The sequence below is a fragment of the Ovis aries genome, chromosome 20 (genome assembly GCF_016772045.2).
Source record: "Ovis aries strain OAR_USU_Benz2616 breed Rambouillet chromosome 20, ARS-UI_Ramb_v3.0, whole genome shotgun sequence".
Taxonomy (NCBI): domain Eukaryota; kingdom Metazoa; phylum Chordata; class Mammalia; order Artiodactyla; family Bovidae; genus Ovis; species Ovis aries.
In genome coordinates, this window is record NC_056073.1 from 21174913 (window position 1) to 21192200 (window position 17288).

Here is a 17288-nt window from a genome sequence, read left to right on the forward strand (position 1 = left end):
TTTGTTGAATGAATTAATGGTCCCATGCCTCCTATCACAGTGGGTAGTAAAACCTTTCTTATATAAGATGCTTTCTGCTAATGTGTAAACAAGCTAATGTGTTATTCTTTCCAGGTAACACAAATTCAGTTACAAGGCAGGAATTTTATTTTGTATAGCAATTTTAGAAGACCATTTAAGAAGAGAGCTTATTTTGTGACTATAAGACCCTGGAACAGGCAGATAAGCAACTCTTGTGTCACCTTTTGCCACAATTGGGATTTATAAGCCCAGTAGCTTTCTTCAGTGCTTTCTCAGGAAGATAGATTACCAGTGCCATGTGGGTGGTTTCCATTAGGCTGATGAAATTTTTTCCAGAGACATTCTGTTCCTGTTGAATGAGGATGAATAGTTTTCCTGTTATAGGAATTTGGGGTAGGTCCCCATGGTACTGCAACAACAGACGTGACCTTGAAAGGACAAAAATCTAAGATCTAGAATGCATATAAAATTCAAATTCTGACAAAATATTATAGCGATCCTTCATGGTATATAGCTATCAGTACATTTGTTTATAGACGCAGTCATTAAGTAACTGGGATTGTACCCAAAATGTGAAAAGCTAACTCTGACCGGCTATCTGAAGGCAAGTGAAGCAAGGTAAGCAACAAAATTTGTTCAGTTGATCTTTTGTCTTGAGAAAGTAATTTTATTTATGGCTTTGCTTAAAGTGATCATTCTTAACATAAGTAGCTCAGAAACCAAAGCTAAGCTAGAAAGCACTTCACAAAACTCTTATGTTTCATAAGTCAAAGGATTTTAAAACACAAGGTACCAAATTTGCTGCTCGTATACTCTGCCATATGATCAAGGAGTGAATCTTCTGCAATCTCTAGGCTATCAATTTTATTCCTTTTTTTATTATATTTTAAATCTTATCTTTTCATGTGAAAAATGCAATAAGTTTTACTAGAAAGTAGCATTGTTTGGTGGAGGGTGAAAGAGTGTTAGCTCTCTTTTTTCTGGATGATAGAATACCTTTATCAAAGAATTTAATTTGGAATATTGATAGATACAGATTTTTAAATAAAATTTTAGATATATTTTATCTTTAATGACTTTCTCCTGCTTTGTGTGTGTATATGTGCATATTTGGAGGGGTGCAAGTTATTTCTGTATTGAAAAATAATGCAAATACTTCAGAAGTCCTTTAGTGAAAATGATCATTAATAATGGTTGGTAATTAAATTAATTATAAAATTTAGCTAATATGTGAAATTACATATAGATAGATGTATATATAGTCTCTTTCCATAGTTCTGATCAGTTACCATGGTTTAATTAAATAATACCAATTTTCAAAAAAAAAGAAGTTTAAAGTTTCAATTACCTTGATAACTAAGATAAATTCTATATAAGTATACACTTTGCTGCTGGATCTTCACTCAATAAATATTGCTTTTGAAAGGGCGCAGATGGTACGCTTAGCAGACAAAAACTCCAAAGCAACCATTATAATTATGTGCAAAAAGTTAAGAGAATCATATCTGAACAATTAAAGGAAGAGATGACAATATCTCACCAAATAGAGAATACCGATAAGGAAATAAAAAAATAAGAAAAAAAGAACAAATACAAATTTATCCAAGGGATGCAAACTTGGTTTCACATCTGAAAAGTGATTAATGATATGATATCATATAACAATCTCAGTAGATTTGATATTTCACAAAATTACCATTTTTTTAATGCTAAAAATACTGGGCAAACTAAGAATAATAGGGACTTCCTCAACCTGATAAAGGGCATCTGTGAAAACCCTACAATAAACATCAGATTTAAAGGTGAAAAACCAAATATTTTTCTAAAAATCAGGAATAAGTCAGACATTTACTCTCAACACTTCTATTTAACACTGTACCGGATGTTCTAGCCACAACAATTAGGTGAGAAATGGAAGAAACAAAACTAGCTTCATATGCAGATGACATTACATATAGAAATTCCTAAGGAATCCACAAAACAAATACAACTTTGATTAAAACTAAAAAGAGACTTCAATCTCTTTTTAGACTTCAGTCTCTATTCAGACTTCAGAATACAAACTAATACACACAAAAAATATGCTAGCAATTAAAAATTTGAAAATTAATTAACTCATTTATAATACTATCAAAAGAAATAAAATACTTGATCAAAATCAGTAAGGGTAATGCATGATTGTACTCTGAAAACTACAAAATAATGTTACAAAATAAAGATTTAAATAATGGCAAAAAATTCACATTCTTAGATAGGAGATAACAATATTGGTAAAATGGCAATAGTCCCCAGATTCAATCTACAGATTCAATATAGTCTCTATGAATATCCTTGCTGGCACTCCTCATAAATTGATAAATTAATTCTAAAACTCATGTGAAAGTTCAAGGAGCCCAGAAAAGCTAAAATAATTTTGACAAAGAAAAATAATTTTGAAAGGCCCTTACTCGATGATTGCAAAGTCATGACAAAATTACAGTAAACAAAATAGTGTGATGCTGCTATACAAATACGACAGTATATAACACAGAGGTCAATGGAAGGAAATTGAGAGTTTTGGAAATAAACCCTTACATTTAAGTTCAAATGATTTTTTAACAAGGGTGTCAGAACTATTCAATAGAGGAAGAATACTCTTTTCAACAAATGGTGTTGGGACAATTGATAACCATATGCAAAGTAATGAAGTTAGATTTCATAGCATGTGAAAACTTAACTCCAAATGAATCAGTGATATAAGTGTAAATCAAAGATACAAAGCTCTAAGAAAAAAAAAGTAGGAGTACATTTTTGTGACTTGGGATTAGGCAGAATTTCTTAGGTGTGACACCAAAAGGATAAACAATAATAGAAAAATAAGGAGATAAATATGAAATAATCACAATTAAAACCTTACATGTTACAAATGTGTGACTTATCTTTCATCAAGGAAGTGAAAAGATAAATCACAGATTAGGAGAAAATATTTGCAAATCATATATCTTGTGGGATTTATATGTATGATATGTAAAGAACCCTTTCACCTTAACAATAAAATGAAAAATAGCTTAATTTAAAAATGGGCAAAGAATTTGAATAGATATTTCTTCAAAAATGGTCTACAAATGGCCAAGAAGCACAATGACATTAACATTTGGGAAATGTAGATCAGAAGCACAGTCAAATACAGCTTCATACCCATTGTGTGTGTGTGTGAGTCGCTCAGTCATGTCTGACTCTTTGCGAACCCATGGACCCTAGCCTGCCAGGCTCCTCCGCCCATGGGATTCTCCAAGCAAGAATACTGGAGTGGATTGCCATTCCTTCTCCACGTCATACCCATTTGGATGCTTATAATAAAAGAGTTAGACAGTAAAAAGAATTGGCAAGGATGTTAAATCAGAATCTTCATATATTGGTGATTGGGATTAACTATGCTGTCGCTACTTTACAGAACAGTTAGAATGTTCCCTTAAAAGGTTAAAAATAAAATTTTCATGTGAGCAATTCCACCATTAGTTATATATAAAGAGAACTGATGAGTATGTCCATATGAAATCTTGTACATGAATTAGTATAGCAGCATTATTCATAATAAAGAAGAATGGAAACACTTCAGCTATCAACTGATGAATGGATAGACAAAATGTGGTATATCCATACCAAAGACTATTATTCAGCTTTAAAAAAGAAATCAAGTAATGCTTAATCCTACAACATGGATGAGCTTTGGAAATATTATTCTAAGGTAAAGAAAATAGTCACAAGAAATATATACTATATGATTCCATTTATATAAGGTGTCCATAATTTAAAGGCCATAGAGACACAAAGTGTATTAGCTATTGCCAGTGGCTGAGGACAGGGCATGTTGTGGAGGGTTCTGAGAAAAAGGGAAGTGAAGGATAATGGTCATATATTCATCTCTTCAGTTCAGTTCAGTTCAGTCGCTCAGTCGTGTCCGACTCTTTGTGACCCCATGAATCACAGCACGCCAGGCCTCCCTGTCCATCACCATCTCCCGGAGTTCATTCAGACTCGCGTCCATCGAGTCAGTGATGCCATCCAGCCATCTCATCCTCGGTCGTCCCCTTCTCCTCCTGCCCCCAATCCCTCCCAGCATCAAAGTCTTTTTCAATGAGTCTCTTAGGGGAGATGAATATATTTTAAAATTAGTGGTAATGCTTACATAACCTTGTAAATACACTGAAAAAGAATACAGTGTATGCTTTATTTTTAATTTTTTAAAGATTTTTTTATATGGAATTTTTTTGTAACTCCTTATTGAATTTGTTACAACATTGTTTCTGTTGTTTTATGTTTTGTTTTGTTTTTTTGGCCTGAAGGTAATTGGGATCTTAGTTCCCCAATCAGGGATTGAAACTGCACTCCCTGAAGTGAAAGGTGGAAGTCTTAACCACTAGGGAAGGCTCCACCCTGTATGCTTTAAATCAGCTAATTGTATGATATTAGAATTATATCTCAATGAAATTTAAAAAAAATAGACTGTGGTATCAATTTCATCATTGGTCCAAGACTTACTTAGAAGAGATTGTTTTCGTGGGTTTTTTTTTTTTTTTCGGTTTTTACGTTGATATGATACTTTTTTATCTCTGGGATTATATTGCTTTTGGGGCAAATAATACCGTGCTCACTACTTCACTTTTCATTGATTTTTTGGTGATTATTTATTTAGGTTTATTAGGTTGATTTTTGTATCATGGACATTTGGTTATAAGAGCATTGTTTTGGTATATGTAATATATATCTGGATATATATTTATTAGTTCAGTGAATCTCAGGATCAGCATCAAAATACATAAGTCACACTCTCATCAGTTCTAATGACAAAGGTCTTGTTGCACTTGGTCTTTTTTTTTAAATGAAATCTTTTTGAAATTCTAGTGGAATGTAGATTTAGATAATTACTCTATTAGGTCAACTTTATCAATAGTATTATTTACAAAACACATTGTCCACTTGATCTACTAATCACTGAGAAAGAAGTTATGTCAAATTTTCCTTCTCCTCTTTTGTTTGGATGGAGATTTTCCATTTAAGATTTTTTAATCAAATTTCTAATCTGCTTGGGTCAGGCTCTTTCAGATTGGGGCTCATCTTGTTCTGTTTGAAATGTTTTTGATGATTAGATTTATTTCTCCATCTTCAGGTGAGAAGGTGAATTAAGGTATTTCCCAATGGCTCAGTAATTTTTGTTTGGTGCTCTAATTAAAATTTGTGCCTGCACAGTTATCTATGGTATATGCTCCTTTTAAAATATACATGCCTCTAGATCTCAGTCATCTTATTTTGGATACCAGAAAAACAATGTTGCTGAACAACAGAACTTACTTTATTTCTGTGAGTGCTGACCTATGCCAATTTTCAGGAAGAAAGCAAATTTGATTCTTGTCTTCCACACAGCTTACACACATACTCCAACCTATGCTTTTACTTGATGCTATTGGAGTATGAGTAATTTTCTCCCATTTCATTCTGAGAACTTTCACTGGGCCCAGGGACTTCAAAGGTGTTTTATTTCTGTTATCAACTTTCAATTTGGTTCAAATAAGTTTTTAAAAATTTTACTTTTTCTCATTTCTTTTATTTGGGGTTATAGTATGAGGTTTAAAATTTTCCTCACTTAAGCACAGCTAGAATTGTATTCATTATTTTGAGATTTTCCTTCCATTTCATAAGCATTAAGAAGTAGGGAAGACTATCAAATGCTTTTTTGTAGTTATTAATATCTCTACTATTAAGGATTGATGTCTTTTTGTTTTCTTTTGTTTAGATGTTTATTTGGATGGGATTCAAGAGGAAGAGGTTTGGACAAAAATGAGATAAACATTTGCAGTTTTGAAAAAAACATTTTCTGTTTGCTTGTGTAAGTAACATACATGTTTGAAGCATTGGGAAACAATGACTCCCATCAGGACCTTGAGGAATAGTGAGGAAGGAGGATGAAGGAAATGATGTCAGAAGCTCCATCCAACAACTGAATAGAGTAAGGATTTTAGAAGACATGATAGAGGGAGAAAAACTAGCTAGAAGCAGTTTATTACAACTATTATTTACAATAGTCTTGTCATGATCTGAAAGAAAGGGGCAGAGGCCAGAGACACAGAGGACGGGGGATTATCAGGAACTGGAGACCATTTGTACTGAGGTAACTGAAGAGGGAGGAACATGAAATAACGCTCTAACTGGACAACTAGACGGGCAATAGAGAAGACTGGAGAAGCGCAGGCTGGCAGCCTCAGAGGGCATTCAGGACGTCTGGAAGTGCTTTAAATTAACCTGATTGAATTTTTTCTTGCAAGTCAGAAATCTGTACATATATTATGGATAAGTACAACTTTTAATTGAATTAAATGACTATTCCTGGCCCTTGAGGCAAGAGGAAACAACAAAGCCTGCCTTCTGCTTTCAGCAATTTCCTGTGCCCAAAGCTGAAAACCAAGGGACAAAGGATTGTCCATAACTGAAGTGAGGAGATCCTGACCTCAGTGACCCTGACACTGTAGCACTAAGGGGAATGATTTAGAAATTCTTTGGGGAAATGTTGATTTGCAATGTGGAGCTAATAAAGATGGACTAAACTGTCCCCGCGTGTTCTATACAATAGTCATCCATTACCCCAGAATTTTCCCTAATTGTGTATACTTGGAAGACACTCAGTGCTATTTTTGCCCATTGATGCATTCCCCCCACCCCCCCCGCCCCAGCTTCATTGTGATTCATTGTGTGCTTTCCTTGGAGCAAATATAATTTGAGATTGAAATAGCCCTATTGGGAATGCTCACGTTAAGCATGAGTTATTTTTTGATATAGACTATCTGTTATAACTTAAGTAGAGTAACAGTTTTATGATCTTCACAGGCTTAAAGAGGCAGAAGACTTAACTGGAAGGACAAATCACACAGGTAGACTAAAGTCTTGGGAGGCAGTAAGGCTGGATTGAGGCCCCAGAAGGAAGTGCTGTGTCTACTTTAGACAAACCATTCACTGTGGACTGAACAAGCCATATAGATTCTAAGGTGTCCTTTATCCTCTCCCCACTCACCTAAATCATGTTATAAAGGCTCCAACTTAAGCACAGTTTACTCTGTGAAAACTCTCTCTGCTGTCCCCATCAAAATGATGTCTGCCTACCCTCAACTCAAAAAATATTTATTATTTGCCTCTCTCATTTGGCACTTGACAAAGGCTGACTTTTATTGGTGGTTAATGGACTATGTTTGTTAGTGGGTTATGTATGTACCTTAGGTTTCCTTAATGTGATGTTATTCATCAGTAGGACTTCAGGATCTCATTTGCTTAAGGTACCTTAACCATAGCAGTTGCTTGATAAAACTTTCTTTGGTAGATGCTTACCACAAGAATGCAGGTAACATTTAGTTTCACAAGAAATGCTTTCCATTTGCTTTACTACTAATGATGAGTGTGCTCTGAAAAAGAAATCTTATGAAATTCTGAACAATTGAAATATACAGTTTATAGGGAATTTACGTATCTGTCCCTTCCATTAGACAGTGAACATTTTAAGAGCAAGGACTGATTCTCACTCATCTAATTTCCACTAACTAAGAAGATATTAATAATTTGAATGATCCTTAATTTCCTGCAACTTACAGTCTGTGTGTGGGGGAGAGATAGATAACAACAATGGCAATAACAACACAACAATTTTTGCAGATTATTATTGTAAACAAATAACACTATGCCAATTAACTTGCATGGTTGAGGGGGTACGTTTAGAAAGAAATGAGAAAGTAAGTAATACAGGGAAGATGAAATGGTTGTGTTAAGGAGGCCTCTATGTAGAGGTGGTATTTAATTTAAAAACCATTGGGTGAGGAGTGAGCTGATGAAAACAGTAAGGGAAATCATACATAAGATATTAAAGACAAGTTAACATCAGAGCAAGGGGCATAGGTGAGGTTAGAAAGCTGTACTTTCATTAGCATTTCATAGTCAAGGTACCTAAAAAATGTATCTTAAAAAACATAATAATGGGAGTAAATCATTTACAAACACAGTGGCTAGCAAAAGCAGTTAGCAACTGTGGTTTGTTTTTTGTTTTGGGAGGGATAGTCAGTGTTGATTTTTTTTTTTTAAACTTTGATTTATTTTTGAGCAGTCTTTGGTTCACAGCAAATTGGGAGGAAGATACTTAGAAATCTCCAATGTACTCTCTGCCTCTACATGCACCGCCTCCTGTGTATCAGCATCCCCACCAGACTGGTAAATTTGCCAGTTGAGGAAACTACATCAATAACCATTATCAGCCAAAGTTGACAGTTTACCTTGAGGTTCACTCTTGGCATTGTACATTCATTTTATGGGTTTGGATAAACATATAATGACACGTATTCATCATTATAACATCATATAGAGTATTTTTGTCACCGTCAAAGCCCATTAACAATTCCTGGGAAATAAAAATGGAATCTGAGTAATAAAATTAAAATTCTAATTTTTCTTTTATTCTTTTCCTCCAAGTGGAGCCTAGTTTCACTGGCTCTAGGAAACCACCAGCAAGGGCCTTGCACCTGGCCTTTCAGACCAGAGTTCCTGGAGGGAAGCAGCTGCATGGACACCTCCGCTCTCAGGACTCTGTGCAAAGGCGCTGTGCATGACACCTCCGACCCAGACACCAACGGTGGGCTGTGCGTGGAGCCTGTACTGGGCACTGCAGTCTGGAGCCATGAGCAGCCCAGATGCATTGGCCTTGGGAGAATGCCACCCCTACCTCGCTGACCAGAACCCTATAAGGCAATCCAGAAGCCCTGCCCATGACCTTTCTGGGGGACCCTGCCTTCTAGAACTAACTTGGGCCTCTCTGCTCTTTGACAATAAGGCTTTTCTTTGTTTCTGAATTCAACTCCAGCTCCTCCTACTGACTCAAGCAACACCAGGCAGGAGAACCATTTGCTGGGGCCTGACTCAGAAGGGTATTATTTTCACTCCCCTAAAAATCCTCTCTGATCTACATATTTATTCATCCCACCTCCCACAACCCCTGGAAACCACTAATCTCTCTAGTTTCCACATTTCTGCCTTTTCCAGAATGTTATATAATTGCAATCATGCAGTATGCAGTTTTTCAGATTGGTATCTTTCACTTTGTAATATACATTAAGGTTCCCCCATGTCTTTTTGTGGTTCGGTAGTTCATTTCTTTTCAGTCAATAAGGTTCCATTGTCTACATGCATCTGTTTATCTATCCATTCATCTACTGAAGAACATTTTGGTTGCTTTTAAGTTTTAACAATTATGAACAAAGCTGCTATAAATACCCATGCCTAGGTTTTTGTACGAACATAGGTTTTCAGTTTCTTTGAGTAAATACCGAGTTATTCAAAAGCTAGATCTTATGTTAAGAGAATGTTTTTTTTAAGAAAAGGGTATTGATGTTGGTTTCCTAGGAGATAGGATTGTACACGGGAAGAGCTAATTGAGGTGTTTACTCTTTTTGTAATTCAGTCTTTAATACTATTTAATTAATTTCTCTTTTCTGGCCTCTCATCTCCATTCTGAGTGAAGTGTCCTTTCATCAAATTTCACAAAGATTAGCAGGTATCATGTAATAAACTTAGATTGTATATGGGGACTCAGATAATGGAGGCTAACCTAGTGGCTCAGCCCATATCAAAATCTAAATCTGAGTCAGCCTGGACTTACAGGAAATACCTGTCAGAAAATCATACTATTCACAATCTCCAACTCAACTCTAGCCAATTTACTTTACCCTAGAAAATAGGACCTGCTAGACTTACAAGCTGAAACTCCAGTACTTTGGCCACCTCATGTGAAGAGTTGACTCATTGGAAAACACTCTGATGCTGGGAGGGATTGGGGGCAGGAGGAAAAGGGGACGACAGAGGATGAGATGGCTGGATGGCATCACCGACTCAATGGACATGAGTTTGAGTGAACTCCGGGAGTTGGTGATGGACAGGGAGGCCTGGTCTGCTGCAATTCATGGGGTCACAAAGAGTCGGACATGATTGAGTGACTGAACTGAACTGAACTGAGACTTATAAGGAAATCCCTGACACTCTAGCCAATGATACATTCTTTATGAACTGCCTCTTTTAATTCTCTGAAAAACTCACTATTTCCTCAAACCCTTCAGAAAGAGTGCATCACTGCTTGTGAGGCTTTGAGCTTTCCCTATACCGGGATGTTTTTCCTGGAATAAAGAATATCAAATTTGTTACTAAATTGTTTTAGGTTTGTCAGTTAACACCTGTTTACCATTCCCTTCCTGGTTATCTCTCCCTTTCATTGTCTTTAACTACTTATAATGTAAGCTGATCATAGTGAAAATGTTCCTGTCCATTGGAATATAAATTGTCTGTGGTGAAGATATAACTGATTACTTCCCTGTGGTTTTACAACTCTTTGCAACTTTGTTTTTTGATTGCCTCCAATCAGAATTCTTTAAATTCTTTACATTATATTACATCATGATTTACATGTCCACTTATTATTTACTGAATTAAATACAATCTTTGAATGTTTTTTATATTTTTATGAGATGAGAGTTATGAATTAAACTTATTAAATATCTTTTAATGGTGTTTTCTCACAATTTATTAATATTCTTACAATGTACATGTTTTACTTCATCATATTATCTTATTTCTTTGCTAAAACTTATTTTAAATTTGTTTTTGGGTTTTGAAGTCATTGTAGTTTTAAAACTAAATTAAGCATAGTTCTTAAGTATTTTAGTTAGCTATGAAATACCCATTTAAATCACACTGTAGCTAAATTATTAGTTTCTTAGATTGGGTTCAGAATCTTGGACATGGGAGGCAATATAATTGAGAAAGAAAGATGTAGAGAGAAAAATATAAATTCTCTCTCCTTTCCTGGTAGGGAGGGGTAACACCAAGCAAATTTTGAAATTGTAAGAGTTTGCTTTGGCTAACCTCACCTTTCTGTACTCAATTCATTTTCTTCATATCATTCCTGGCAATTTACACTTTTTTTTTTAGCAGTCACCAACATTCCAGCTTTAACACTCTGGCTGTTGTTGCTGCTGCTGCTAAGTTTCAGAATGTATTCTAATTCAATCAACATTCATTTAAAGAGCAGCATTAGAATAGCTACATGTCCAAGATATAAATCTTTGCTTCAATTGCTTTTAATTCAATTTAAAGCTTTTTAAGTATTTAAAAAATTTTGTAGACACCCCCCCCCCCCGCAACAAAACAAAACCAAAAACAAAAACAGATCCAAGTACTTCACTAGCTTTGGGTCTGTCCTTTTGAGGTCGCTTGTGCTTGTTCCCAGGAGAATTTATATATTAAATATAAAATCTTTGCTAATGAGATCAGTTGCTCTTGTTAGTATTTCAGCATTTAGAAACTTGGAACAAAGTAATGTAAAAGCTGACTTGGGAGAAGATGCTCCTTATTTACAGTCCAGTTCACCCCAAAAGAATTATTTTCTGCTGCTCACCTTAAACTATGCCTGCTTTTAACCGAAATCATTCTTGACTGCTCTGTGCTTGCATGAATGGACAAACGCTCACCTGAATAAAAACTGTGACAGGTTCAAAACCTGTAAAATTAACAAGACAGAAAATGCCATTAAGTTTTAATCCCTCTAAGGACAGAAATTTCTTGGAAAACACCATGAAACAGTAATTCATACTTTTAAAAACTCTTGTTTAAGTTCATTTGCATGATGGTAACTTGCATGATATCCAGGGATGTCACATGACACAAATGATGTAGGTCAAACATAAATTTGGAAAACAGTATTTTAACAGAATGCTGTCAAGCAAAAGGCAGAATGGAACTGTACATAAACTCTGCTCCAGTTGGTAAATGTCTTATTCATGGACATAGATCAGGGAGTGCAGACTAACAATTCTGAGCCTGTTTGTGTATATACTGGGAATGTCTGAAAGAATAAAGAAATGGATGCTGTATGTTGAGGGGCTGATGAATGATCCAGATGTTGATACAGACATAATTGTGGAAATGTGTATAAAAATGGATTGGTAAGCACACATACATTTTCTAGCTCTGTCTGTCAAGAAAGCCTAGGAGTAGTGACATATAAGTAGCAACAAGCACCCTTGGTATTGCTGGGAAGGGGAAAATTTCCCCCCTCAACCTTGCTTGAATTTTGTAGCTGGACAAATAACAGAATCGATAAAAGGAAGATTAACAGAAAAAAAGCAAGTTTTAATTCATGTGCTCAGAGGTCTTAAAGATATGGGACGTAAGAGCAGGCAAATATTACACAAAGCAGCAAGAAATTTGAGAGGAATTGACAGGAAAAAGAAACTTGGGCTTTGGGTATTTAATCAGTAAGGAACTTAAATTTGGGCTTGGGTAGTAAATCAGTAAAGAAGAACCAAGGCTTGTTTGTACGGGCTTCCCTCAACACCCTGAATTCCCTATTGGTGATAAGGACGTTTGTCTACCTCTGGGTACATGGAGTGCACCTTTTACATGAAAGATTTATTTCCTGCTTTCAGAGAAGCAGAGAGAAGGGTCAAAATTTCCTTCTTGCACTGGCCATTTCTAAGAAATTTTGATTCAAAACAATATGCCATTGAAGCATATTTTGGGGTGGTCTACCTTGGGCCCCAACAGCATCCAGATCTTGATTTCCTAAATGCCCCTTGAGAAACCTATATGTAGGTCAGGAAGCAACAGTTAGAATTGGACATGGAACAGACTGGTTCCAAATAGGAAAAGGAGTACGTCAAGGCTGTATATTATCACCCTGCTTATTTACCTTATTTGCAGAGTACATCATGAGAAACGCTGGACTGGAAGAAACACAAGCTGGAATCAAGATTGCAGGGAGAAATATCAATAACCTCAGATATGCAGATGACACCACCCTTATGACAGAAAGTGAAGAGGAACTAAAAGCCTCTTGATGAAAGTGAAAGAGGAGAGTGAAAAAGTTGGTTTAAAGCTCAACATTCAGAAAATGAAGATCATGGCATCCGGTCCCATTACTTCATGGGAAATAGATGGGGAAACAGTGGGAACAGTGTCAGATTTATTTTTGGGGCTCCAAAATCACAGCAGATGGTGATTGCAGCCATGAAATTAAAAGACGCTTACTCCTTGGAAGGAAACTTATGACCAACCAAGCATATTAAAAAGCAGAGATATTACTTTGCCAACAAAGGTCCGTCTAGTAAAGTTCAGTTCAGTTCAGTCACTCAGTCGTGTCCGACTCATTGCAATCCCATGAATCGCAGCACGCCAGGCCTCCCTGTCCATTACCATCTCCTGGAGTTCACTCAGACTCACATCCACTGAGTCCGTGATGCCATCTAGCCATCTCATCCTCTGTCGTCCCCTTCTCCTCCTGCCCCCAATCCCTCCCCAGCATCAGAGTCTTTTCCAATGAGTCAACTCTTTGCATCAGGTGGCCAAAGTACCGGAGTTTCAGCTTTAGCATCATTCCTTCCAAAGAAATCCCAGGGTTGATCTACTTCAGAATGGACTGGTTGGATCTCCTTGCAGTCCAAGGGACTCTCAAGAGTCTTCTCCAACACCACAGTTCAAAAGCATCAGTTCTTCGGCACTCAGCCTTCTTCACAGTCCAACTCTCACATCCATACATGACCACAGGAAAAACCATAGCCTTGACTAGATGGACCTTAGTCGGCAAAATAATGTCTCTGCTTTTGAATATACTATCTAGGTTGGTCATAACTTTCCTTCCAAGGAGTAAGTGTCTTTTAATTTCATGGCTGCAGTCACCATCTGCAGTGATTTTGGAGCCCCCCAAAATAAAGTCTGACACTGTTTCCACTGTTTCCCCATCTATTTCCCATGAAGTGATGGGACCGGATGCCATGATCTTCATTTTCTGAATGTTGAGCTGTAAGCCAACTTCTTCACTCTCTTCTTTCACTTTCAAGAGGCTTTTTAGTTCCTCTTCACTTTCTGCCATAAGGGTGGTATCATCTGCATATCTGAGGTTATTGATATTTCTCCCAGCAATCTTGATTCCAGCTTGTGTTTTTCCAGCCTAGCGTTTCTCCCAGTCCAGCGTTTCTCATGATGTACTCTGCATATAAGGTAAATAAGCAGGGTGACAATATACAGCCTTGATGTACTCCTTTTCCTATTTGGAACCAGTTTGTTTTTCCATGTCCAGTTCTAACTGTTGCTTCCTGACCTGCATACAGATTTCTCAAGAGGCAGGTCAGGGGGTCTGGGATTCCCATCTCTTTCAGAATGTTCCACAGTTTATTGTGATCCACACAGTCAAAGGCTTTGGCATAGTCAATAAAGCAGAAATAGATGTTTTTCTGAAACTCTCTTGCTTTTTCCATGATCCAGCAGATGTTGGCAATTTGATCTCTGGTTCCTCTGCCTTTTCTAAAACCAGATTGAACATCTGCAAGTTCATGGTTCACGTATTGCTGAAGTCTGGCTTGGAGAATTTTGAGCATTACTTTACTAGCATGTGAGATGAGTACAGCTGTGCTGTAGTTTGAGCATTCTTTGGCATTGCCTTTCTTTGGGATTGGAATGAAAACTGACCTTTTCCAGTCCTGTGGCCACTGCTAAGTGTTCCAAACTTGCTGGCATATTGAGTGCAGCACTTTCACAGCATCATCTTTCAGGATTTGAAACAGCTCAACTGGAATTCCATCACCTCCACTAGCTTTGTTCATAGTGATGCTTTCTAAGGCCCACTTGACTTCACATTCCAAGATGTCTGGCTCTGGATTAGTGATCACATTATCATGATTATCTGGGTCGTGAAGATCTTTTTTGTACAGTTCTTCCATGTATTCTTGCCACCTGTTCTTAATATCTTCTGCTTCTGTTAGGTCCAGACCATTTCTGTCCTTTATCGAGCCTATCTTTGCATGAAATGTTCCTTTGGTATCTCTAATTTTCTTAAAGAGATCTCTAGTCTTTCCCATTCTGTTGTTTTCCTCTATTTCTTTGCATTGGTCGTTGAAGAAGGCTTTCTTATCTCTTCTTGCTATTCTTTGGAACTCTGCATTCAGATGCTTACATCTTTCCTTTTCTCCTTTGTTTTTCACCTCTCTTCTTTTCACAGCTATTTGTCAGGCTTCCCCAGACAGCCATTTTGCTTTTTTGCATTTTTCCATGGGAATGGTCTTGATCCCTGTCTCCTGTACAATGTCACTAACCTCATTCCATAGTTCATCAGGCACTCTATCTATCAGATCTAGGCCCTTAAATCTATTTCTCACTTCCACTGTATAATCATAAGGGATTTGATGGTTTTTCCAGTGGTCACGTATGGATGTGAGAATTAGGCTGTGAAGAAAGCTGAGTGCCAAAGAACTGCTGCTTTTGAACTGTGGTGTTGGAGAAGACTCTTGAGAGTCCCTTGGACTGCAAGGAGATCCACCCAGTCCATACTAAAAGAGTTCAGTCCTGGGTGTTCATTGAAAGGACTGATGCCAAAACTGAAACTCCAATACTTTGGCCACCTGATGTGAAGGGTTGACTCATTGGAAAAGACCCTGATGCTGAGAAAGATTCAGGGCAGGAGGAGAAGGGGACAACAGAAAATGAGATGGCTGGATGTCATCACCGACTCGATGGACATGAGTTTGGGTAAACTCTGGGAGTTGGTGATGGACAGGGAGGCCTGGCGTTCTGTGGTTCATGGGGTCGCAAAGAGTTGGACACGACTGAGTGACTGAACTGAACTGAACTGAACTAAACTGAACTGAATAATGCTTCAGGTTTCTTAAAGAAATGGCTGATTCCATGGCTTGAGCAGAGAAAATATCTGATGTATTTAGAATCTGGTGATTCTAGAAAGCAAAAAAGCTCTCAAAAAACAAAAGTACTTGCCAAAGGGACTTAATAGTCAATCTGAAACCGACCAAAAACTAAAAAACAAAACAAAACAAATAACCCAACCAAACAAAGAGAAAACTCCCAATGGTCAAAGTTGAAGCAATTTGAGCAACAAAATAAATAATGTGGCATTAGATTACAATCCAGAGTAAAAACGAAATAGGCATGAATCCATACTGATATAAAAAATGATTGCATAAGTAAGTAAATGGAGAGAAGGAACAGATTTTCCCCACAGAAGAATTCCAAATAATTTAGATATTCTCATCGCCAGGAGGTAGAGCAGGCCTCTACAGCCCTCCTTCTACTTCCTTGAATGTGGGCTGGACTTCGTCATTTGCTTCCATAGTAAATGGAATAAGAAGAAAGAAAATAATAGTAACTTTACAATGGAGTAACTTGGCAAACCCACCTTAACCAGTGACCAAGATCCATATCATCAGCGATACATCATGTTGCTAGCATGTACCTTCCAATATGATAAAGTCCTTTCACAAAGCTAACTTTTGAGAGAGCGCATGTGTACCTGAGGAGAGTAGAAAGGTTCCTTAGAGGGAGGTGCATGTTTCCTTGTATATAAGTTTGACAAAGTTTATTAAATGTGTTTCTCAAATATTCTGTGGTTTATTTTTCAGCTAGATACATTTTAATAAGTAATATTAAACTTTATAAACATAATTATTTGTTCACATATATTTCCCCAGTAATAGTTATTGTTTTTTGATATTAAGTACTTGTTATGAAGATATGCATATAATCACAACATATTAATTAATTCATTAAACATATATATGGTTCTTCTTGTATTCCAAAAGCTCTGTTTATACTTTACGATTAAGTCATTTAATTCTTATAACTACCCTATGAATTAAAGACCAGTTTTAGCCTTAATAACCTAACTTTTCTTGCACTAGGCCACTATAAAAAACATGTAAATACCTGGGATTATGAAAAAATCAATAGAAATAAAAATATTATTAAAGGGATAAGGAGTCATATACAGTCTTCATTTTTTAACACCATGAGGCAGCAATTTGAACAGTTCTCTTAATACCTTCGGCTCAGTCTAGGTATTGGCAGACAAATGGTCCAATTCCATTAAAACTAGGATTAGGAAAAAACAATATCTAGCATTTAAGAATTTGCATGTAAGTTTCTAATGTTTTAGCACATTGCACAGCCAGCGTTTTATTTGTTTGCGCTTCTCTAAAACCAAGGGATTACCCTTTAAGAGTACAATAAAGAGTTATACCAGACTAAAATATAATTTCTTTGCTTAATCTCAGAGCAGTCATTTTGTAAACTACCTTATTTCCCTGACTTTGGTTAAGATTATAAGGACAAACAGAACTTTCTAAATGTTATTGAGATCATTGTCTTCTAGAAATTATTGTTTCTGAAAATATTGTTCTGTCAAAACAAAGTTTAATTTTCCTGAC

General features: G+C 36.5%; 1 long non-coding RNA gene across 1 annotated transcript; it reads left to right on the forward strand.

The window, feature by feature from the left end:
• The first annotated feature begins 355 nt into the window (after nucleotides 1-355).
• On the forward strand, nucleotides 356-10585 carry LOC121817376 (uncharacterized). The gene is made up of 3 exons (XR_006057248.2): nucleotides 356-639; nucleotides 5795-5887; nucleotides 8506-10585. It is a non-coding gene; the product is annotated as an uncharacterized LOC121817376 (long non-coding RNA).
• Nucleotides 10586-17288: the final 6703 nt, after the last annotated feature.